At 38.4% G+C, this 12,938-nt stretch overlaps 1 protein-coding gene across 5 annotated transcripts in view; it reads right to left on the bottom strand.

Annotated features, from left to right (window-relative positions):
- The window catches only part of Nlgn1 (neuroligin 1), an 883,993-nt gene that overhangs the window by 542,754 nt on the left and 328,301 nt on the right, over positions 1 to 12,938 (bottom strand). The gene's annotated exons all lie outside the window — the stretch shown is intronic.

Below are 12,938 nucleotides of genomic sequence, written 5' to 3'. Positions count from 1 at the left end.
GAATAATGAGTTTTAGAAATAAGACATCCTTAACATACATGTAAATATAATTTAATTTGGGGGATAGATAGATAACATTCTTAGTTAAGGGAATCATATCTTAAGTCTGGAATTAAGGATTTCTAAGAATGACTCAAATTGAAAAGCTGAGGTCTGTTTGGAAGTTCTTTCCAATAAACCAACGAAATAGTTACACTCTGATTGGCAATCAAATTTGTTATCTCTAGTGCTTAAAAATTTTGAGCAATGTGTCAAATTCTAAAGCTATGTAATTGCATATAAAGAGGAAAAGATTCCAAATAGAAAATAAACAATTCATTTAAAACAATATAATTTTACCTAAAAGGCAACTAAGGCCCACTGAGAGAAACTGACCCACCCAGCATCAAAAATACCTGTTCAATTGTCTGTTGATTGAACTATTTCATCATAAAGAAAAGTGACTTTATAACTGTAGCAGACTATACCTCATTTTGTTATTTTACACTGAGACTTGTCAGGTTTCTAAATTACAGCAAAATGGTACTTAGTTTTAAAAACGAGGAAGTAAAAAAATACCCTTTTCCAAGGTAGGTTATATTTTTATCCAATTATAGAATTCTGTACCTTATACTTTTACCTTCACTTGTAAGTCTTGGAATAACTAGAGCAAATTATATATATAATAAAATGAAGTCCAGTTAAAGAAATTTACTTTCTTTTCTAACATAATTTTGGTTTTCAAGAGAAAGAAATTCATGCAAAGAATGCAGATGAAGAAAGACAGGAGAATAAAGTGAACAGAGAAATCACCACAGACCAAGTCAGATATGAGAACATGCAATTTATGCAGAAGAATTTGATTCATAAACCAGAACTCTTGAATATGTCAAAGATGCATAAATGCTTGCTGAGAAGTGGTAGCATTGATCATGCAGAAGACTCTCATATAGGTAAGTAGGTACAAGAATGTAGCATTTGAACATATTTGTTTTTATTATACATTTGAATTAATCCACACTATAAGCATTTATGAATTCTCAGGGGTCCCTTAGCAACCGAGTTCTCTATAACTTGGATTGGAAAGTAGCACCCCTATTAGCCTAACCAGTCTTTCTTTGCTGCAAGCAATATTCTTAAAGGAAGAACAGCCATACTCCAACTATAGCTTGATCTACATGTGTAGTTTTCAGTTAGGTTACTTGGACACATGTATTTTTCATTTGCAGATATGTAGATGTCTACAAAGTGAATATTCTAGCTGGAAAAAATCCACAAAGTCCATGTTCAGGCAGTGTTCTCTTGAGAAGAAAGATGTTTCTATTATTATATCAGGATGTTATATTAATATGTACAGCCACAAGAACAAATTATTACATTAATCCTTTCCCAGTCCCCTTATTTATCTATGGAAAGGCAAGCAACCGTGGTCAGACTGAGATGGAAAATTCAAACAGTTTCTTCAGCCACACACCAGTAGGCAACTCTAGGGCAGATCATATTGACACTTTCATCCAATAAGTTGCTTTGAGGACTCATTCTTTCCTATGCAATGATATGAATGCATTTCCTCTATGTAATATTATCTGCCTTGTGAAACCAAACAGAATAATGTTCACCAGGAGAAATCAGAACAAAGTAACTAGTGTATATCCAAGGGTTAAACTGTGCTCTTTTCTGTTGTCCTTGAAATTTCCTATTGATTCTACCCTTCTAGATGAAGCTTCTCTTTTTTTAAGAGCAAAATAAAACAGTGCAGTTTTATTTGCATCTTAACTGTATCAAAATGCAATATGTGTTTATGCTCTTAAATGTATGCTTTCAAGAGAAAGATGATTTTGCTTTATAGTCCTCACACATCCCTGATGTTTGCACCTATCCCAAGAATAGTCTCAAAATGAAGGAGAGTTAGGATTACTTTGGAACAAAGAGTATATTATTTAGTTTTGGATGCTCAGTCTAAGTCAGCAAGTAACAAGAAAATGCATGTCATTGAGTGAATGAATATATATAAAAGATGCCTTCTAAAAAAACAGAAAAGAAAATGTGTCCTTGAGTTTAGAACAGAACTGCTTGCCAATATGCGGTGCAAGGACAAGCTATTCTCACAGAGACTCATTCATTTATCTGGACAGAATAATTGTTATGTTCACTGGCTTAAATATGCACCAGGCACTGTTTTAGGGATAATCTATTGAATAGCGACAACAATATAAAACATGGTTCCCATTTTGTGGAGGTTATATATTACTTTCCGGTGATAAAGAGTGAGACTAAGTAAATAATTACAGAAGTAAGTACACGGATGTATCTCTGACTCTAACAAATAAGCCATGGCATACAAAAAAGAATACCACAAATTAGATACTTGAGACTAGACAGCGATAAAGACAGTTTTGCAGAAGTATAAGATTCAATCCTAAAGAATGAGTCAGAATTAGCAAGGGTGAAGGATTATCATGCAGACGTCTTAAATATAAGATAGAGACAAGGGCAATGATTTTAAGACTGGAACCCAGTAAGTGGAGGAAGTATATTAGGAGTTTAGTCACAAATGCTAAGGGGAAAAGGCCAACTCTATAAGGCTGTGCTAATACTATTTACAGATTGAAACTTATATGAAGACAAGAGTAGAAAAAAAAAGAAGAGTTTTGATGTGAGTTACCATAGCCCAGGTTCAATTTTTAATGGATAAATACAAACCTTCACTTGGCTGAAAATTAAAAACTAAGCTACTGGCTGGGTGGTGATGGTGCACACATTTAATCCCAGCACTTAGAAGGTAGAGGCAGGTGATATTAGTGGGCTCAAGCCAGCCTGGTCTACAAGAGCTAGTTCCAGGCTAGGCTCCAAAGCTATAAAACAAAACAATCAAAAAAAAAAAAAAAACAAAAACAAGCTACCAGTCTTCAGAGAGAAAGTTGTTGTAATTATCTTCATAATCTACTGCCTCATGTAGAGTTAGTCTTACAGAGAATATTCATTGGACACCTAGCTAGTTTTGAGTAAACCCAGTGTCCTAACTGCAGATTAGAAATGGACTCTTGGATAAGGAACATTTTTGAGCCAGGTTTAGTTTTTCTATCTATGAAGCAAATGCATCTCATCTGTAGCTGCTTGGAAGTGTGTTTGAAATAACAGTCCAATATTCTAATCAGTCTCTGTCAGAGATAAATAAATGAGAGAAAACAGCCCCCTTCCATCTGGAGGAGCTCTTGCCTGGGATGAGCAAACTGAACCATCACTGGTCCTGTCACACAGAATGAAAACACCTAGCTTAAAACTTCCCTATATTCAAGCCATGTGATCTGAGGCAAGACCATCTTAGCCAGAAGTGTGGACTTGATGGTCCCAGATGTTCCCTTTAGTCTTCAAATAAAAATACAGAGAAACCTATCATCCTTTCTCTAGCTCGGGCACAATTATTTGCCTGAACTTACCTCTATCTAAAATGAGAAGGCACATATATAAACAGTTATGAGCTCCATGATAGAAAGCCCATTTATGCTTATGTAGAAAATGAACTAATCATAGCATTTAACAAATTATATAAAAACTATAAAAAATCACTAATCCAATTAAGCATGAATTATATAATATCTCCTCTTAAGTTTGATATTTGCTGAGTGTTGGAATGAGCACGTTGAGATAAGACATGGGCAAGAATGTTCTTTTGGTAGACAAAAAAGGCAATCTACTCATCATTTCATTTTCCCTTTAACCTAGCAAACAGAAGACACCAGTTCCAAAAAGATACCTGAACACAGACAGCCTGGCAAAGAGCTAACTTGTTATGTGCTCTACAGACATTGCACAGCTGATGATGGTAACAGCCATGACACTCAGATACTGGTTTGCCACACATTGCCCATATGTAAGGCCCATATGCCCTAGGTAGGAGCGGGTCATTAGGAAAATGTGCTAGTGAATCAACTGTCAATCCCAGTTCAATTTAGCACAAGGAAAGGCAGGTGGCCTGCTCCCAGTGCTGAGAACATCTGCAGCTGGCGACGTGGACAAAGAATGATTGATGTGAATTTGCTGAAATATAGAGGGATGTTTTAATTGGTACATTAGTAGTGGACGGATATAGATCAGGCCAATCCCAACAGAGCAATGAAGAAGTCAAGAGATGAATCATGGCCTCTTCAGCACACTTATAATCCACTGCTTCCACAATAGATAAAATTCATAGAGAAAAACATAAAGATGAGCCGAGGATATAATTAATGTCATGAAAAAGACAGATTTCAGAGTTCCTGTTGGTTTATTCTGTGGACTTCTCTTGCTTATGAAGATTATGGTTCATCCAATCATGATTTACATTAATGGTAATCATAACAGAATAATAATGTCAGTTCCCCATCCCTTTTGCCTGTTATTTCCTATCTATCTCTCAGAACACAAGTCTGGCCTCACCATTTCTAGAAAGTCTTATCAAAACTTTTTGACAATGCTGGGCTTCCAATACATGCTCTCACTGGACTCCCCCTCTTGGTGTGTGTGCCGAAGAATGCATGCCTCTATTAGTGATTGTTTCTTCTTCTTTTGGCTCTCCTCCGCAAATAAGATACTTCTGGTGTACAGATACAGCATCTGCTTTTGCTTCTTTCCATCCAGCTAACCCGAAACATAGTGCCTAGGGCTATTTTCCACCTCCTCCAAAGAATATAAACCATCAATGCTGCTGACAAAGGTCCTCACCCGCCATACTGTTTGCGCAAAGTACAGACCATATAAATAGCCAAGAAAAAGAGAAATCAGAGACCACTCAAATTGTCTTGAAGAAAAGAATACCAGTTCAGCTGCTGGGAGGAGGCTCAGGTCATCCCTCTAAGCTGCCTGCTGAGTGTGCACTGATCCCTGGTTTCTCCACTTCTGTAAGCTGTTCCCAGTGCTGGGGTGTTTTTTTGGAGATGCAGCTGTATTTAACTTATTTCTGGATCTGTAAATACCTCTCACCTGGAAAGTGAACATCCAAACAGACTAGGCTCCCACAAGACTAGCCAGTCCCTGCAGTAGAATCAAAACCCAGTGCCATTGTCAGTGGCTTCTCATTGTCAGCCACATTCAGAGAGTCTGGTTTGATCACATGCTCCATCAGTCCCAGTCCAGCTGGCCTTGGTGAGCTCCCATTAGATCAGTCCCACCTTTTCAGTGGATGGAGGGAGGAGGACCTTGGACTTCCCACAGGCCAGGGAACCCTGACTGCTCTTAGGACTGGAGAAGGACGGGGAAGAGGGGAGTGGGAGGGAAATGGGAGGAGGGGAGCAGGTGGAAATTTTTAATAAATAAAGAAAGAAATAAATTTACAGCAAAATAAAATCTCAGTCAATTAAGCACATACAAAAAATATCTCTCACCTGTACTCCTGAAAGTCAAATCTTTGAAACGATTGATTCACTAAGTTCGACCCTGGTGGTATCTACACTTCACTCTGCCTTTGGTTCCCTATCTGGAGTGAGCTAACATTTGCTCACATTTCCCAGAAAAAGTCACACAACAGGGAGGGGAAGGAGGGAGTGAGAGTAGGTGCAGAAAAAGAAAGGAGGAAACAAAAGCAAAGGAAAAGAAAGGTACAATAGGTAGGAAAGACAGCAATAGAAAGGGAAGGGTTACAAACTAGATGAAGGAGGAGAGAAATAGAGAAGGGAAAAGAGGGGGAAGAGGGAGCAAGAAGGAACATGAGGAGGGTTGGAAAAAAATCATGCTTGTACACGTGATCACACAGTTCTCCAAGCAGCCCCTGGAGATCACTGTTAACTCATTAAGCCTGGAATTCAGAGATCAAACTCAATAGTCGGTTCCATGACTACCAGCGGGGAACACAGGTATAAACAGTTATCAGTCTGGAAGCTATCAGTGCATATTCAATAGCCCTGCCACACCATGTCATCTGTCAACATTACAGAAGCCAGTTGAATTCTTCTTAGACAAAACTGGTTCTGCAAAAGGACCACCTGGCCGCTGACAATTCCTTCACCAACATGTTTTACTATAGGAAGTGGAAAAATTTTGATAAATGAAATCCAAGTTTGTTTTTCAGAATATTAAAATCTGTAACCAGGAGAACCAGCCATTTAAACTGGAGTTCTCTGCGAAGACTACCCAGGAGAATGGCATCCCAGTCAACTGTAGACATCTTCCTCTGATGTCTCATCAAACTGTCCAATGAAAGACCAACTGATTGCTGCTTTTGCTGTTAATTCCTTTATCCCCAGCAGGGAAAAATGAAAAAGCAAACAAAATAAACAAAAAATAAAAAAAATTCCTTAGATACAGAAAAAATAACGTTAGTAGTACAAATTTTAAAGATTAAAAATAAAATAGAGTAAATTACAACAAACCACAACAATCTACTTTTCTTATTAAACTATGAAAGAGAAAAAAATTTGAGTAAACATTATGATATATCATACAGTACATATCAGGTCCACAGAGGAACATAATAATAAGTAGCAGAGGAATAAAGAAGGAAATATAATATGGTAGGGTAACTGGCATGTGTCTGTTCCCTGAGCTGGTGAGTTCCCAGCCACATGACACTGTCCTTGCAGAGAATGTAATTTAAATGACATCTAGAACAAGTTTCTTGGGATTCTAAATATGAAACGACAGGTTAGGACTAGAATAATTTTAAATATTAATGCCATTATCATTTATTAATAATAAAATGAATTAAATATAGACAATAGAAATTAACTCTTTCTGTATGGGACTAGTCTCAGCTTCTTGTGAGTCTTGAAATGTCAGCTGCACCAAGGGCAGATTCACAGAAATTTCCAAGTCACTATTCTATTCACATTCAATAGTCAGAACATATGGGACGACCAATTGCTGATCTTCTCTGCCATAGTTTAACCAAGCAAGTACCATCAAAACAAAGGTCTCTCTGACAATCAAAGATGGGGCATAAATTCATTTAAATAGAAATGTGTAAGAATAATTAATCCTGTAGGCATTAATAAACATAACTTCTTCAAATATGCAGTATATATTTATTTGAATCATAATTTTATGAATTTATTTCATGTTATTTTATGGCAGTGATAACTGGAACCATATTTCAAAAACAAACGAACAAATAAACAAACAAATGAATAAAACAAGGAGACCAAGAGCTACTTTTATGGTTACAAAATCATAACTTCTGCTGCTTTACTTAATAGTCAATCACAAATCAAAATTGGTGGAGAAATATATGCAAGAATTCCCAAGGGAATTTTTTCATATTAATATCATAAATAAAAAATTAATTCTTAATTCTTAATTTTTATAAGCATCCAACAATGTGCTATGAGAAAAAATACAAGGGTTAGGAGTTTGTGGTTCAAACTCTCATTATATGTAGTAAAAGACACATCACCATTCTGTCTCCTCACCTGTGAAATTTTATACACTGTCCTCTTAAGAAAACCATCTCCGAGTTTTAAAAAGGCATGCATATAGAATACATAGCATAGAAGAGGTTTTGTGAAGTATTTCTCTCACTTTTTATTTTCAATAAGAACAAGCACTTCGAAAAGTGCTTTTTGCATTTACTAAATTGAGGTAAATAGATAAATTACATATATTTATAACCGAATAGAGTGACATCAACCTTATGACTGAAGGAGAACCTGATTTCTTCTACTTGTATCTGCTCTTCTTTCCCTGTGTCCTTGATGGTTGGATGATTCCTAAGTTTTAAAATAAAATTGCCAACAGAGCCTCATAAAGCGAGAGAGATTGCACATTCCTACGATTTAATACAGCTATCCTTGCAGAGAAGGAATGGAGAAGAATGGATGAAACAAATCATTCTGGAAAGGATGGAGAACAGTGCAGGATGAATCACTGTTTCCATGACTTAGCTGATACAAAAGCTGAACTGAGTCTGGTCCTTCTGGATCACCAGTGGACCCAGAAGGACTGGGGATGGCAAGTTCTGAGGACACATAACACAGATAAATGCATAGCTTTCATCAAAGGAGCATACACTGGCTTCAGTACACACACACACACAAATCCAGAGCTCCAAAAGGAGGGCAGGCACTGTGGGCAGAACACTGATAAATGTCACCTCCCATCAAAGGGGCAGGCACTGTGAGCATATCAGTAATAAAGGCACAGGTTCCCTGGGAAATGGCATTGCCATGGTTTGCATTTTCATAACTGTTAGGATTGGATGGTCTGAAATGACCCCCTAAGAGGAGATGTCCCCAAAGCTGTGTTAAAACTTAGTCCACTACACAGCAATGTTCTCAGTAAGGTAAGTAAGTATTCAGATCATAAAGGCTCTGATCTCATCAATAGGTTAACCCATTAATGAATTCAAAATGGATGAACTTTGAGAAGGTGGTAGAAATACACTGACAGGAAAGCTAACTGGGAGAAGGGACAGTCTCTCTGTAGGGGAGTTTGCACATGGTATGCTTTGGCAGGGTCTCTAGTTCTCCCGTCTACACTCCCTCACCTGCTCTCTGCTTCCTGCACATTTTGAGAAGAGCAATTGACCTGCACCAAGCTTCTCTAACATGTGTTTTTTTTTCCCTTACATGAGCATCAAAATCAACAGAGCCAAATAAATAATGAAGGATGAAATCTCTGACATCAGGATCCAAAAAAATATTTCCTCCTACATGCTGATGCCCTCAAGTATCTTTTCCACAGAGACAGGAAGCCAAGATAACTATATCAAGAGTATGTATGCAAGTTGTAATGCTGGTATTAAAGACTGTAGTATGAGAAGTGATAAAGGAAGAGTCCCAATTTCATCTTTGAGTTTTCACTCATACATGCACATATATTCACACATATACCTCCACAATCTGAATCCACATAGGTGAACATTCCATACACACAAACACGCACACACACATGGGAAATACAAATAAATAAAAGACAATGGTAATTTGTGTCATTTTAAAGACTTCCAAACCTTGGAACATCAACATACATCTTTTATCAATACATAAAGAGAAAATATAAAATATTTCTGGGTCCAGGTAAATAATATATGCCTGTAGAGTCTATGGAGTGGAACTTACTAATATATTGATTCCAGAAATAGCTGTTGACTGTTTATCATGTGTCAGTCATTGTCCAAGCTCCAGGCCACTGCTGTTACTTAAAGTAAGGTAATTACTGAGTTAATGTAGTTTCATTGCACTGATTCTGACAATGGTTAAGATACCAAATAAAAAATGGGGTACAGATCTAAACAAAGAATTCTCGACAAAAGAATCTCAAATGGCCATAAGACCTTTTAAAAATGTTCAGCATCATTAGCCATCAGGGAAATGCAAATTAAAATGACTCTGAGATACCATCTTAACCAGTCAGAATGGCTAAGATCAACAGCACCGATGACAGCTTATGCTGGAGAGGATGTGGGGGAAAGAAAACACTCATCCGTTGCTGGTGGGAGTGCAAACTTTTAAAGCCACTTTGGCGGTTTCTCAACATATTGGAAATCAATCTACCATAAGATTCAGCAATACCACTATTGGGTATATAACCAAAGAATACGCTTCATTCCAAAGGGGCATTTGCTCAGCTGTGTTCATAGCAGCATCATTCACAACAACCAGAACCTGGAAACAACCTAGATGCTCCTCAACCAAAGAAAGGCTAAACAAAATGTAGTGTATTTGCACAATGGAGTCCTACTCAGTGGTGAAAAACCAATGACATCTTGAAATTTTCAGGTAAATGGATGGAACTAGAAAATAACATCTTGAGTGAGGTGAACCAGACCCAGAAAGACAAACATGGCATGTATTTACTCATAAGTGGACATTAGACATAAAGCAAAGGATATCCAGCTTATAGTCCACCACCCCAGTTAGGTAACAAGGAGAACCCTAATAGAAACATGCATGAATCCCTCTGCTAAGGGGAAATAGAAAAGATCTCCTGAGAAAATTAGGGGCATTGGGTGGGGGCGAAGGGAGGGTGAAAGGGAAGGGAGCCGGGAGAAGGGGACGGGGAACAGAACATGATTGAATGGGATTGTCCCGATGGGGGAAGGACACAGAGGGAGAACATGGACAGAGATATGCTTATTGTGAGAGCCATTATGGGGCTAGCACAAAACTGGGCACTAGAGAAATTCCCAGGAATCCACAAGAATGACCCCAGCCAAGACCCTAAGCAATAGTGGAGAAGGTGCCTGAACTGGCCTTCCCCTGCAATCAACTTGATGACCACCGTAATTGTCTTCATAGAATCTGCATCCAGCAGCTGATGGAAGCAGATACAGAGATCCACAGAGAAGCTCTTAGCTGAACTCCCAAAGATCACTTAAAGAGAAAGGGGGTGCAATAATATAATACGAGTAAAGGGGTCAGGATAATGATGGGGATACCCACAGAAGCAAGTGACCTGAGCTAATAGGAGCTCACTGACTCCAGACTGACTGTGGGGGGAGGGGGAAGGGAATCTAGCAGCATAGGACCAAAGTAGGCCCTCTGAATGGGGATGACAGCTGTGTGGCAGGGGCAGCCTGTGCAGCCACTGGTAGTGGGACCAGTATTTATCTTGAACTGTCTTTTTGGAGCCCATTCTCTTTGGAGGGATACCTTGCACAGCCTAGATGTAGTGGGGGAGGGCCTTGGTCCTGCCTCAAAGAGAGGTGCTAGACTTTGTTGATGCCCAGTGGGAAGCCCTACCCTTTCTGAAAAGTGGATGGGGGTTGGATGGGGGGAAGGTGAAGAGAGTGGGAGTAAGGGAGGAAGTGGGAACTGGGATTGGAATGTAAATTTTCAATTAATAATAATAAAAAATGCACTAGGCACTGACAAGTGCCTTAATTAGAATCTGTTAGTTTATAAATTGTTGACTCAATTGCATTGCTGTGTGTTTAGTCATAGTTGTACTTTAATGGAGTTATCTTTGCTGAGTTTTTATAAATCTGACAGGACATTTTCTGCATGCTAATATGAGTTTTGAAAATTTAAAACTAGGTTCTTTGTAGATAGTGAAATTTTCACATAATATAGTTGGGTTCATTCTTGATTTCTCCTTACATCCACTATAATTTAGCTCTTCCTCATCTTTGGCATTTCTTCAGATGAGTTCACTGAAGGAAGTGATGCATCTGGTACCCTAGCATTTATAACTCCTCAGCTCACCTTAAGGCACAATTAAAACTAATATCTTCCGACTTACAAATCCAGATGCTAAGTTCAGGGAACGTCCAGTATCTTCAGCTGCTTGACTTCTATCACAGTCTCTAGATGCAAAGTACTGCAGATTAATTTACCTAACTTCATACTGTATGTGTTTATCACAATTGTTTGAACCTATCTGGATGATAAATTGAGCTTGAATATTAACAGTCTTTCTTAGATTAGCAGTCATATGTGTTCTCTCTATATATCTCTCTGTCTCTATCTCTCTGTCTCTATCTGTCTCTCTCACTCTCTAGCACTCACTATTTCTTTCTCTCTCTAGTCTGTATGTTTGTCTATCTTGTTTCTCTCTGTCTCTAGTTTGTATTTTTGTCTGTTTCTGTCTGTCTATATGATTCTGACTCTCTCTCTGTCTCTTTCAACAAACAGAATCAAAGAAAATCGGAAAGAGTTGACAATTACTTCTTACCCCAACTTACTTTAAGCTCTCCGATAGGAAATATAATATGGATGCATCGGTTTGTTAGGTTATTGTCATTCCATAAATCCAGAATTCACAAACTCCACTGAGAGTTCAATAATTTCCAGACATTGTCTAGCCTGACAAAGTTAAAGAATATCAACTCTTTTTTTTTTCTTGGTTTATACAGAATTTACTTACTAAGGCTAGCTGATTGAACATGCAGTCTACTGTGGTCCATTTTTTTTCATAAGGCATAAAAATATTTTGACCAAACCTTTGTATTTTGTCATTTTCCAAGTGGAATTATTTTTTTCCTGCTGTCCTGGCCACAGTGTGACATTTAATTATATTTTCCCCAGAAACCTTTCCCTAAGGTCTTTTACATCACAAGTACCTTTTCCAAGAGAACTCCAGTGGTGTTTTTCTTCGTGGTAGCAGTTCCCTATGGTTTAGCTTGCTATTAAATCCTGAGTTAATATAAGCAAGCCTCTTCAGTTGACAAGACAAACAGTGCTTTTGAAACATTTTGTTTTGTTTAGAAAGGATCCCCAAGTTCAGGCGTCACAAACTAGACTCTACCAGGTAACCTTTTGAGGGAACTAAAATCTTTTCTTATATGAATATTCTCCATCCAGTTAATCTTGAAGCTAATGGTAGCTCATCTTCAACACAACAGAGCAGGGCCCCTGCAGGACCTTCTGGGGTCAGGCTAAACTTGCACACTAGAGTTCCTAGTCCCTTTAATAGCATGCCCCTTTCAGGACTTTGCAGTATCATCGTTGAGATTATCTTTCACATTATTTTCAGTCAAGCTGACTACCAGATACTTGAGAGAAGGGGCCCATGAGGTTCTCATCCTGTCTCATTTAGCATTTGTTACAAAGCTTTCCTTTTCCTGAATGGCTATCAGTATTCTGCAACATAGTCTGATAAGAACCTGTCCAACCTCAGGGTCTATTTATACTTCATAAGCAGCCCCATTTTGTATATATTTGTATTATCTTTCTCAACAGCTAAGTTTCTGATGGAGGAAGGTCATTGGTTAAAAAAAATAAAGAAACTGCTTGGCTGGCCCTCATAGGTTAGAACACAGGTGGGTGGAGAAAACAGAACAGAATGCTGGGAGGAAGAGGAAGTGAGCTCAGACTCGACAGCTCTCCTCTCGGGAGCAGACGCCTCAGAAGAGATGCCATGTCCCGCTCCCGGGCAGACACACGTGATGAAGCTCTGACCCAGGATGGACGTAGGCTAGAATCTTCCCCGTAAGACCGGTGCTCACAGATTATGAGAGATGGGTTGATCCGGATATCAGAATTAGCCAGTAAGGGCTAGAGATAAAGGGCCAAGCAGTGTTTAAATGAATACAATTTGTGTGTTGTTAT

Source organism: Microtus oregoni, unplaced genomic scaffold (genome assembly GCF_018167655.1).
Source record: "Microtus oregoni isolate MIOR12 unplaced genomic scaffold, Mior012 000010F_ref0000083, whole genome shotgun sequence".
In the NCBI taxonomy this organism is placed as follows: Eukaryota; Metazoa; Chordata; class Mammalia; order Rodentia; family Cricetidae; genus Microtus; species Microtus oregoni.
This window is presented reverse-complemented; position numbering and strand designations above follow the sequence as displayed.